Raw genomic sequence first — 13047 nt, 5'->3', positions numbered from 1 at the left:
CCACTTCAGTGCATGCTCAACTTTTAAACCATATTCTCTTTGCTCAAGCTTTATTTTCACAATATTTCTACAAGATACTTTAATCTTACATTATTCTCATCCATTTTCATTTTGAAATAATCATTATCATGCAGTATAAAGTTCTTTCTTATCACAAAGCATTTTTAAAACTTCTATTGCCACAACTATATCCCATAACTATAACCTTTGTATCCCCCTTTTTAAAAACCTAATAGTTTTTTATCATGATTATTGTTATTGTTTCCATAAGATCTAGCAAACAAATTTTAACATTATAATTTTAAATGAAAATGCAATAGGCTGTACCTAAAACATAGAAAACATGTGTGTGGTATTTTAAATATCTAACAATTATAGAAAAAAAGTCAATTTGTATAATTATTTGTGAAAGACTTAAGTCATTATAGCAGGCATTTTAAAATAGCTTTTGTTTTAAAGAGATGAATAGGGCTGGTGAGATGGCTCAGTGGGTAAGAACACCCGACTGCTCTTCCGAAGGTCCCGGAGTTCAAATCCCAGCAACCACATGGTGGCTCGTAACCATCCGTAACAAGATCTGACGCCCTCTTCTGAAGTGTCTGAAGACGGCTAGAGTGTACTTACATATAATAAATAAATAAATCTTTTAAAAAAAAAAAAAAAAAGAAAAGAAAGTCTGGTAGTTTCTAATTCAAGAAAAACATATATTTAAAAAAAAGAGAGAGAGAGATGAATAATATTCCAAATATATTATCATGGCATAATACATTAAGATTATCTGGAGCCGGGCAGTAGTGGCACACGCCTTTAATCCCAGCACTTGGGAGGCAAAGGCAGGCAGGTTTCTGAGTTCGAGGCCAGCCTGGTCTACAGAGTGAGTTCCAGGACAGTGAAACCCTGTCTCATAAAACAAAACAAAACAAACAAAAAAAAAAAGACTATCTGGAAAATTTAAGATGTTTTAAGTATGTCTTTAAGCTCATTTTCAAGTGGCCTTTTTTCAAATGTTTAAAGTTATATCTTACATTATTTTTAAGACGTACTTTGAAAACCTTTCTTGTGTTGTTGTGAGAGACAATAGTAGTATCAAAATATCTTTTTAAACCTTAAAATATTTTGTTTTAAAGCATGCAAACAAATATATAAAACATTTAAGTTCAGCTCTAAGTTACCATCTTGATCTTTGCTATAATGAGTTGGTCATCTTGGATGAAGGAAGTTTTCTGATAGGAAAATGGTGCCTTGCATGAAGAGTAGTCATCCTTCGGATTACTGTATACCCTCAAGGAACAGAGGCCATGCTGTAGAAGCAGAATTGAGAAAAGGATCCAGGAGACAATATCTTGGACAGAACTGCATGATTATATACATATATTTTCTTTTAAGAAATATTTTAAATTATTTAAAGTTTAAAACTTAAGTTAATTTCCCCAAAGAAAGATCTAGGGTCACTAGCCATGTCTTTGTTTTACCAAAATGATCACATTGGTTCAATATTCTCTTTTCATACGTTGCAATTATTCTGTCCCTTTGATTGACATCCTGGACATGTGGCCAAGCATACTTAGCTTTTCAGGGCAGTTGAAGCTGAATTTTTTTTCCCTTAAAATTTGAGTTTCACTATGAGCTGAAAGGAAGCTGGGCTAATTTAACTGTTCTGTTTTATATGAGAACTTACTCATGAGCCAATTTGATGCCAAGTAAATGATATATGAAACATAAGCACACATAAACAGTGTATAAACACACAATCACACAAAAAAGACAGTTTTGAAAGACCGAGCAAACATATACATCACATATTTTACATATAGCCTACCCATACTAGAAACTTTCATTTAAGTTTTATATTAAGAATATTTTAGAAAAGAGATTATAGGATTTTATGGTACCTATTACTATTATATAAATGAAAGTTTTATTAATTTATATTTATTTAGAATATATTTTGGAAGGAAATCCTATCAAATCTAAGTATTTAACATTAAATTTTATAGTTTAATGAAACTCTTATCATGACTCTAATGATCTAATGATGTTGTCTTATATAAACAAATCGCATTTTAAGATTAACAAATGAATTACAGTTTTGTCAGTTGGTTCTTGGTCTCACGAATAAAAGAGTTAGAAATAGATCCACTAGAAAGCTGAAGAACGACTTTAAGTTTTGGGAGACAAATACTGGGCAAGAAGGCTGTAACTGTCTGCAGCTACCACAAGGTGGAGTAGAAGAGAGAGGCTGTGCCCTATTTGAGTTGGGCCAAGAAACCAGGCAGGCTCATCAAGCAAACACACAGTGGCACTAAGAGATGGGTTTCAGGGAAAGAATGGGGAAGCTCAACGTGTCAGCGTCAGCATACTTAGGTTTCAGCCTAGCATCTGAAAGAATAAATGATTTCTGAAAAGAAAAAGAAATGCAAAAAGTCGGGCTCCTCTGAGTAACTCAGAAGAACAGGCAGTCCCCAGAGTACCACTTGATAGAGACTCTTAAACCATCTGCGTGGGGAAGGAGCTTTCTGGAAGGATAAATCTCATTAGAGGGCTAATTAATCCTCTCATCTCACTAGCATGGCTTCAAGTGAACCAGCTTTCCTGAAGGATGGTCTTCTCTCAAAGTGACTGACAATCTGGGCTGTCCATTCTTTATGTTTTATTTGTTTTTTATTAGATTATTTTATGTATTTACATCTCAAATGTTATCTCCTTTCCCGGATTCCCCTCCGGAACCTACTATCCCATCTCCCCTCTCCCTGCTTCTATGAGGGTGCTCCCCCTCCCACCCACCCACTCCCACCTCACTACCCTGGCACTCCCCTACACTGGGGAATCGAGCCTTCACAGGACCTAGGACCTCTCTTCCTATTGATGCCAGATAATGCCATCCTGTGCTACATATATATGCAGCTGAAGCCATGGGTAGCTCCATGTGTATTCTTTGGTTGCTGGTTTAGTCCCTGGGAGCTCTGGGGAGGTCTGGTTGGTTATTGGTGTTCTTCCCATGGGGTTGCAAACCTCTTCAGCTCCTTTAGTCCTTTCTCTCACTCCTCCATTGGGGTCCCATGCTCAGTCCAATGGTTGGCTATGAGCATCTGCCTCTGTACCTGTCAGGCTCTGGCTGTTCATTCTTAAAAGGAGTGGACCATAGCATGTCACATTTGGGGTAGTTTAAAAATGTCATATCTATCTCGACACAGAGTCGGTGGTAGAACCTAGATTTCCAGTCTTTTGACAAACAGGATGTAACTTTATCTTAATGGGCTTCAGCATAGCACAAATGCCTCTACCTTTTCATATAGCAATGTGAACCCTAAGGCATGGCAAAGCTGGTGTTTCTTTCCCTTCCTAGAGTTACCACAGAAATGGGAAGTGTGGTTGAAAGTTGACAATGGGGTGGAGTGATTCATCCTGAATAGCCTCCAAGACAGCTAATCCCTGTATCAGTACTAAGGCAACACAACAGAATCTCAGAATAAATGATGGTTTTAAACTGAAGGAATCTGAGCACTTCAACAGATAAAAAAGGAGACCCATTTTCTTATGTTTCTTAATATATTTTAATTAAAATATAATTACATCACTTCCCCCCTCTACTTTCCTGCTTCTGATCCTTCCTGTGTCCCCTCCCCCAATGCCCCTCATGTTCCTTCTCAGTTGATGGCTTCTTTTCTTTTTTTTACATATTTATGTGTATGTGTGCACAAATCTATTAAAAAAAAAAAAAAACGATCTCCTGAGGTCATTCCTATTGTGTATGTGCATAGAATTCCAGGGCTGATCACTTTGTATTAAATAAGCAGTCAGGGGTCTCTTCCTTGGGAGAGCCTCCTTCTGTTGCTTTAAGTCCCTCCCAGTGTTTCCTGACTGGAAGTCAAACTCCTGTGATACACATATTATTACTACATATATTTTTAAAGGCATTACTTTTACAAAATGTCCAAATATAATTGATTACATTTGGCTTGTTACAATTGATTCTTTCAAAAGGGACAAGGTAATTGACCCTTACTCCTCTGAAGTCCAGAGCTGCCTGTAAGTTCTTTGTCTAGGGGTTGGCACCCATTGAGATTTCCAGACTCTGCATCAGCATTTCTATTGATATGTTGGGTTTAGGCCGTCCTGTCTAGAAGACACATTGATAGAGCAGATTCTCTGATTCTACCCCTTGTTCCCTGGTGATCCCTGAGCCTTAGATGTGGGAGTTTTGTAGAAGATGTCTCTTAGGGCTGAGCTCCCCAAAATCCATTGATCTCTGCATTGTGTACAGCTGTGGTTTTCTTTCCGTTTGGGGGCACTTTTAATAATTTACAAGTATTGGTTGTAGACTCTCTTTGAAAGTCTGGTAGAATTCTGCTGTGAACCATCTGGCCTGGGCTTTTTAAATAGGAAGATTTTTTTATTATTATTACTAAATCAGAATCCTCCTTTATTATGAATTTGTTTGACATATTGGTCTCTTCTTGGTTGGTTGTTTGGGTAAATAAAAAACTCATCCATTTCTTTAAGAATTTCCAATTTAAAGAAGTATAGATTTTTAAATTATTCTCCTATTCTGATTTTTTTCTCGGGAGTGGGGGGGGGGGGTCTACTGTAATGTTTCCTGTTCATTCCTGATTCTGTTCATTTGGGCCATGTCATTCTTTGTTTTGGTTGGTTAGGCAATCTTTTTACATTCTAAAAAAAACAAAAATCAGTTTTTAGATTCTTTGATCCTTTTTTTTAACTAGTTTTTTTTATTAGATATTTTCTTTATTTACATTTCAAATGCTATCCCAAAAGTTTCCTATACCCTCCCCCATCCTTTATGTTGAATTTTTGTTTGTTTCTGTTTCACTGATTTCTACTGTTTCACGCCATCTATTGGACTTGAATTTGTTTTGTTCTTGTTGTTCCAAGTTCTTGACTTACACTATTAGGTCATTTTAGGTCATGTATGCTTTTCCTGATCTTTCAATGTAGCCACTTGGAGAAGCAAAGCTCCCTCTCTACAACCACCTTTATCACATTCAAGAAGTTTTGCTTCGTTGTGTTTTTCGTTTTCATTTAATTGAAGAAAGTTATTTTACTTTCTTCCTGATTTCTTCTTTGACCCATTCATCATTCAGTAACGAGTTCTTTAATCCCCATCAGAGTGTGTGCTTGCTGCAGATTTGTTTACAGTTGGTTTTAAACTCTACTTCATAATGATTGGATAGAAAACATAGAATCACTTCCATTTTTATGAATTTGTTAAGGTTCATTTTGTGTCCCAATATGTGATCTATTTTAGAGAAATTTCCATGGTGAACAGGCTGGATATTCTTTGCTGCTTCGGGGAAATAGTCTGTAGTTATCTGCTATATCCATTCAATATAAGATGTCATTTAGTTCTGAGGTTTTTCTGTTCATTCTTTCTATTGGATGAAGCAGTATATTTAAAGCACCTCTTATTATTGGTTTAGAGTTAATCTTTAATTACAGCCATACTATTTTATGAAGTTGGATGCACCAGAGTTTGGTGTACCCAATTGCCATTAGGATGAAAAATACAATGGAAACAGGCAACCTTGGGAGATAGGAGGTTGGAGAGGGGCCCTCCAGAATGCACCAGAGACCTGGGAGGTGAGAGACTCTCAGGACTCAAAGGGAGCGACCTTAAATGAAATGCCTGACAACAGGGAGAAGGAACTTTTAGAGCCCACTTCCAGCAGGAAGACAGGACATCAAGTGAGGGATATGGTTGCCATCCCACAATCACAACTCAGACCCATAATTGTTCCTGTCTAAAAGAATTACAGGGATGGAAATGTAGAGGAGCCTGAGGAAAAGAAGGTCCAGTGACAGGCCCAAAGTGGGATCCAGCTCAAGGGGAGGTCCCAAGGCCTGACACTACTACTGAGGCCGTGGAGCACTCACAAAAAGGGACCTCACATGACCGCACTCTGGAAGACCCAGCAAGCAGCCGAAAGAGTCAGGTGCAGATATTTACCCCCAACCAATGAACAGAAGCAGATGACCCCTATTGTTAAATTAGGGAAGGCTGAAAGAAGCTGAGAAGAGCGATCCTGTAGGAGGACCAACAGTCTCAATTAATCTGGATCCCTGAAATGTTTCAAACACTGCACCACCAAACAAGCAGCATACACCAGCTGATATGAGGCCCCCAACACACATAAAATGGAGAACTGCCAGGTCTGTGTTCATTCAGAGATGATGCACCTAACCCTCAAGAGACTGGAGGTGAGTTTAGAGGTCAGGTGGGGTGGGGACATCCACGTGGAGACAGGGGGTAAGGAGGAGGTATGGGATGTGGAAGAGTTGGAGGGGGGATGGAGGGAGGATAAAATATGGAATGTAAAAAAATAAATTAATTTTAAAAAAAGAAATACTATAATCAACTGTCATTACTTCTATTTATTTCCCTAAGAGCACCTTTGTCTTCTCCTGTTAAGCTCATTTATTCTTTCCATAGGAGCCCCTTCTCCACTCTTCTCTTAGGTCAGGTTATAAATACCAATCTCTATTCTGGGAGTCACTTCTTTTGTACATTGCCACATGATTATAAATAAGCTCTCTCTTTCTTCCTGCTATTCTCTGCATTGTTCTGTAATTTGCAGTTACCTAACCTTTCTAAATCAAAGTAATAGAGGAAACTTTCCTTTAAATAGTACAATAAACTGGACAGATTCTACTTTGGAATTTCAGAAAGAATATAAAAGTTGACTGTACAGAAGGAATGAGAATATGGGTGATGATCTACCTCAGTTGTCTAAAGCTTCCAAAGCCCTGGATTGAATTCCTAGTGTGTCCACATGTGTACAAATGTTAGTCATGCATAAGCAAGGAGGATCGCCAACAAGTTTGAAGCCATCCTCGTCTACACAGTGAGTTCCAGGCTAGCCAGAACAACATATCAAGATCCCATCTTATGCATACATAAACAACACACACACACATGGATACATATATGTATATGTATAGTAAAGTTAATTTTTAAATGTTAGAACTGAAATACATGGTAGTAAGAATTCTCAACCTAATAGTAAGCATGAGACAAATTAGGAAAGAACCATCAGAAAAGTAAAGTTTTACTTCATAACCTTTGCCTTATTATTCCTTAAGCACGAGAATAGAGAATAAACCCTGCCTTGTACATACCTACAGAGCTGGAAGAACGAATTCTAGCTGCTGACATTTTAAAGAACACTTAATGAGCCTTCCCCACAGCTCACTTCCTGCCCTTTCTTCTATTCTTGTTCCCAGCATTAACACCCACACTGCCCATTAACCTGCACTGCATCTCACAACAGTATCCTTGGTTAGTGGAAGGAACTCACTCCCAATGTTCCCATCTTTTGAGTCCTGCTCCAGAAGTACACTTATTATTAATACTAACAAAAGGCATTAATTTTACAAAATGTCCATATAATTGATCGAAATTGGCTTGTTACAAATGATTCTTTTAAAAGGACAAAGCAAGTGACTGACTGTAACTTTTCTCCCAACTGTATTCTTGAATAAATGAGGCTGTCTTTGATAGCTCTGATTACAGTGCAGAACATGACCCATGTTTTCTATGGTTTGTAGACTTTTTGTTTCAGTTGCTTCTTAGGAAATGTATTGTCTCCAATTACCAAAATGTTAAGTAATGGCATAAAAGTATCAGGAAAGGGCATCAAAATCAAAGCACAGTTGAATGCAGCTAGACAGGAACACAGAGCACATTCAATGTTTAACAGTATAACTCAAGATTCCAACATAAAAGCCACTGTTATTGGCAATATTTAGCTGATATTGCAAATAAGTTTTGTTCCATATTTGTATTGCAGACATTTTAGTTAGTACTTTCACAATTATAAGTATTAATGTGATAGATACTCTGTGTGTGTCTGTGTTTCTCTCTGTGTGTCTCTCAATATGTCTCTATCTCTCCCTCTCTCCATTTTCCCCCACTGTCTCTCTATTTCACTGTCTCTGTCTGTGTGTGTCTCTTCATCTCTGTGTCTCTGTCCTCTGTCTCTCCCTCTCTCCCTTTTTCCCCTCTGTCTCTATATCTCACTGTCTCTGTTTCTATGTATCTCTCTGTGTCTCCTTCTCTCTCTCTCTCTCTCTCTCTCTCTCTCTCTCTCTCTCTCTCTCTCTCTCTCTCTCTCTCTCTCTCTCTCTCTCTCTCTCTCTCCTGTGTGTGTGCATGTGTGTGACCTATTCCCATTCCCTCCTTTTCTCTCTTCCTTTGTAAGTTCTATCAACTTCTCACTTATAATTGTCAGGGTTCAGTATAAAATTAAAATATCTATCCCTTGTTCAAACAGCAAGAGAAATATGCCACTGAGGATATTAAAATATAAAGATTTTTTTCCTTCAAAGTGTTAGCACTCAAATATTCAACTAGTGGTGATACATTAGAAACAATATAAATTTTCAAATTTCAAAAATATTTTTACTTGAAATAGAACGTTGTTTTTCATTTGTTAACTAATTAATAAATAAAATTACCTTTAGCAAGACACACCATGCCAAACTTATCCTCATTCAGAAGCAGATACAGGCAGAGATGGAGTGCTCTGGCACACAGAGATAACTGAAGCAGGAGCTCTGCTCGTGTACTTCTCCCATTCCTTCCCCCTTGTGTGGAGCTATATTGTCACCCAGGAGATATAGCTCTCTTATTGACAAAAAAGGAGATGAAGATGAAGGAGGAAGAAGGGAGGAGAAGGAGGGTGAGGAGGGAGAAGAGGAAGGGAAGTAGGAAGGAGAAGAAGAAGGAGGAGGAGAAGGAGGAGGAGGAGAAGNAGAAGAACAACAACAACAAGAACAAGAAGAAGAAGAACAAGAACAAGAGCAAGAAGAACAAGGAGAAGGAGAAGAAGAAGGAGAAGGAGACGGAGACGGAGACGGAGACGGAGACGGAGACGGAGACGGAGACGGAGACGGAGACGGAGACGGAGACGGAGACGGAGACGGAGACGGAGANAGACGGAGACGGAGACGGAGACGGAGACGGAGACGGAGACGGAGACGGAGACGGAGACGGAGACGGAGACGGAGACGGAGACGGAGACGGAGAAGAAGGCTGTTAGTCACTTTAGGTTAAGAGCCAGAATACACAATTTGATTTTCCTTCTTTTGGGTCTGCAGACTCTTGATGTGTGCAAATTACAAACTTGAACTTTAGGTTCGTACATAACAGGGACAAGCAGGTCACAGAGTATGCATGATATCAGAAATGCTAGATATCTCTCTGACATACCCTAGTACCTGGACCACAGACAGCTAAGTAGAACTCTCTAAAGAAGAAATGTAGAGGTAAGCATTCACATGTGATAAAGAGAAGTTTCACGGTTGCTGCCACATGACACCTGCAGGAATTAACTAGGGTTCAACTAGGGCACACAGTGCATCTGAAAATGGTGGTCCTGATGTAGAGCAGCGAGGCAAAATGTCCTTAGCATTATTTCTGGTGACTAACCCTTATAAGACTACTACATATAAATCCTTGAGCAGTGGTAAATATTTTCATTTGACGACCAAAGGCCTAATACTAACACTGATAGAATGTAGAAGACCAAGAGATCTCAGCGAAACAGAACAACCTCTGGTGGTGGGTCCTCAGATCTCAGTATCTTGGGAATTAACAAAAAAGAAATCACTAAAAAGCAATAAGAAAAAATGACTTGGCTGTTTGACAGTCTGTGCTCACCCAAGTGCCCATTCAGTGGGCTCAAAAATAAAGTAGCCTAAATGACAGATAAGGAGGCTGCTATGTCTTATATATGATTTTAATTTTCCCCTCAAGGTACATCAGTTTAAAATGTAATGCATCCCTTTAATCCACATAGAGGATTGTTCACACAGTGATGATTTCTCTAACAATTTGTTAAATTTACAGCTATTTTATGACTCATAATCCAAACAATCAAAACATCCATAAGGCAACAAGAAATAGCAAATCATATTAGAAAAGTGAGGAACTAAGAGAAAGAAAATGATGATATTCAAAAATATATTAATTAAGCAATGATAATTAATAATAATCAAATAAATGGATAAATATGTTTCATTTTATATATTATGATAGTTTTAATTTATATTTATTAATTTATGTTTATATTTATAAATTTATATTTATACAGAAATAATAATGCTATTAATTAATTAATTGCAAGGGTTAAGGATTAACACACACCTTTGAATCATTTAATAAAAATCTCTGAATGTTAAAGGTTTTAGTTCTTCAACCAAAAGGCAAAGACTAGAGATTAAATGAAAAACGATCAACTCTCTGTTGCCTACCTGTGACTTCTCAGCTACTTCTCCAGTGTCATGGCCGCCTGCCTGCCACCACACTCCCCACCATGACAAAAATGGGCAGTCCTCTAAAGCTATGAGCACTGTCATATATCCCATTATTGGCATATCTCCCCACCCCCACCAGCATTTTCTGTATTATTTCCCAAACAAACCATGTTTACTCAAATTTTGTCTCAAGGTCCATTTCTGAGGGAAGGCAACTATTAAGACACTCCCCTAAAATCAGATCAGAGTAAGTCTACTGACACACATAAAAATTAGTTCACAGTGTTGTGCTCGCATCTCATGATAGATTAATTGCCTAACACACTTGAAGCCTACTGTCAATACTCAGCACCATATAGAAAATATTTCAAAGAAAAGGTATAGAGCAGAAAAGTTTATTTTTCTTTAACAAAGGAACAAATCATTTCGGTTAAACTTGTTCTTAAATATAAATAAATTGATTGAAAATTCTACAATTAATTATACCAGAGTTTCTTCCCAATACTCATGGTTTCTAAAAGAGATATCTATATTTTAATGTAGTCTTTAATGGTTCAATATATGAAAAGGACAATTAAGTGTGTGCATAATGTGAGAGTTCTTTTACTAAAGAAAATCTGCATGTTTTAGTTAAACAGCTGATTTACATTTTATTCCTTTGTCAAATCAGAGAAATTAATGATTTGGAAAATCGTTGATGAGGCAGAAGTTATTGACATTAATTACTGATGTAATGTTTTTGAGATGTATTATAAATCATTTTTCAGTGTTAACTGTACATTAGATATAAAATAGTGAGAATCTGACACTATTAGTATCTGGTTCAAAAGCTTATTGTTATTCGCCCCCTGGGCCCTAAGGGTGTGGGGGGGGGGGCTGCACATGGAGGTCTTTTGAAAGCATTGAGCTCCTACAATAGCAAGGGTAGGCTAGAGTGTGGCACGGTGGTAGAAGACTTGGCTAGCTAGTGCAAGGTCCCATTCCCAACACTGGATAAAATGACAAAGTCACTTTGCAGCATGTGCCACATTAGTTCCTGTACTCTGCATTCCTATGTAGCTCTTAGCCTGGTGCTATGCTAAGCTGGGTGCCTCTTTTGAGGCCTCTCATTGGCTTGTAAATAGCCATCTTCTTTCTGTGTCCTCATGTACTTTTTCCCTGTGTGGACACATTCCTAGTGTTTCTCTTTTTATAAGGAATTAAGATAAAGTAATTAAAGAGCCATCCTTATGAACCCAACATTAACAGTCACATTGAGAGTTAGGTCTTCACCACATCTATAGAAGAGGAATGATTCAATCTGTTACAAACAGTCCGGGGGGGGGGGGAACTCTGTCATCTGTTATCATGATGTTATACTTGTTTCATGTAGCCCTGAAGTAATATTACTGTGGCAAGAGTTTAACAAAATAAAATGAAATAATGAAATAATAAAATGCATAAAGTCATGCCCAGATCTGCAGCAGGAAGCCTGCTATGATGGTCTCATTTCCTCTCTGACCCTATCCCCAGTGGAGCACAAGGATCTTCTCCTCCATCATCCTTCCCCTAACTTGTCCCATTATCCCAGCCTCCAACCCCAGAAGACATCCACTGTGAACATGCCAGCTAAGCAAAATAGGGAAACAGGTTATCCAGCTGAAGAGCCTCACCAATCCCTCTTCCCTTCCCCTCCAAATTCAATCCCCTCTCCCCTGTGGATCCCACACACCATTTCCTCCTAACCACCGCCCTCTCACTACTTATCACTGCATTCCAGCCTCCAACTCCAGCAGCCACACTCTGCTAAACCACAGACCACACCTGCCAAAGAACCAGGTAGGCTGCACAAAGACCTTCTCTTCTCTGTTCCCTAAGATCCAATCCCCCAGTCTCATCTCCACCTCTGCAGCAGAACACCTGTGGGAGACTTCCCTTTGAGCCTCCTCCATCTCCCATCTCCCATAGATCCCACAGACCTTTCCCTTCTAACTTCCCTCCCTGTACTTGATGTTTTGCTCTAGACCCCAACCTCCGCAGGCACCCCTGCTAACACAAGGGCCACTCCTCTCAGGGCAACAAGTAGGCTGAAGGTGGATCCACAGTCTCCTACTGTTCCTGAGAAAAGATGCCTCCAGTTTCATCCCTGGCTCTGAAAGCAGGAAATCTGTTGGGTTTCCCTTTCCTCTCTGAACCCATCCCCAAGAGATCACCCTTAGGATCCTCCCACCCAACCTTTCTTCCCCCAAATTATGCCAGTATCCCAGCCTCCAACACCAGCAGACGTTTTCTGTGAACACACCACCTGCGCAGGCCAGGAAAACAAGCAACACGCAGTCATAACACTCTCTGAAAACACAGAGAGGAAACAGAAACTAAGGAACAAAACACCCACCCACCAGAGATAAATCTAGAAATCATCATCTAGACCTTTAATCATGCCAAATCCAGATCCCAAGACACCAGGATAAAACACAGTTAACAACAACCAGAGCAATGTTTCCACTAGAGCCCAGCTGTCCTTTCAGCAGGCCCTGAAAATTGAGCTCAAGAAACTGATCTTTAAACCAACTATATAAAGATGATAGAGGTCCTCAAAGAGGGCGTGGATAAATCCCTTAACCAAGAAGGAAGACCATCGTGTGGATACTTCATTCCTCCTTAGAATAAGGAACAAAATACCCATGAAAGGATATAAGTACAGAGACAAAATTTAGAGCTAAGATGAAAGGATGGACTATCCAGAGACTACTCCATCCGCGAATCCATCCCATCATCAGCCACCAAACCTAGATA

The sequence above is a fragment of the Mus pahari genome, chromosome 10 (genome assembly GCF_900095145.1).
Source record: "Mus pahari chromosome 10, PAHARI_EIJ_v1.1, whole genome shotgun sequence".
Lineage (NCBI taxonomy): Eukaryota > Metazoa > Chordata > Mammalia > Rodentia > Muridae > Mus > Mus pahari.
This window is presented reverse-complemented; position numbering follows the sequence as displayed.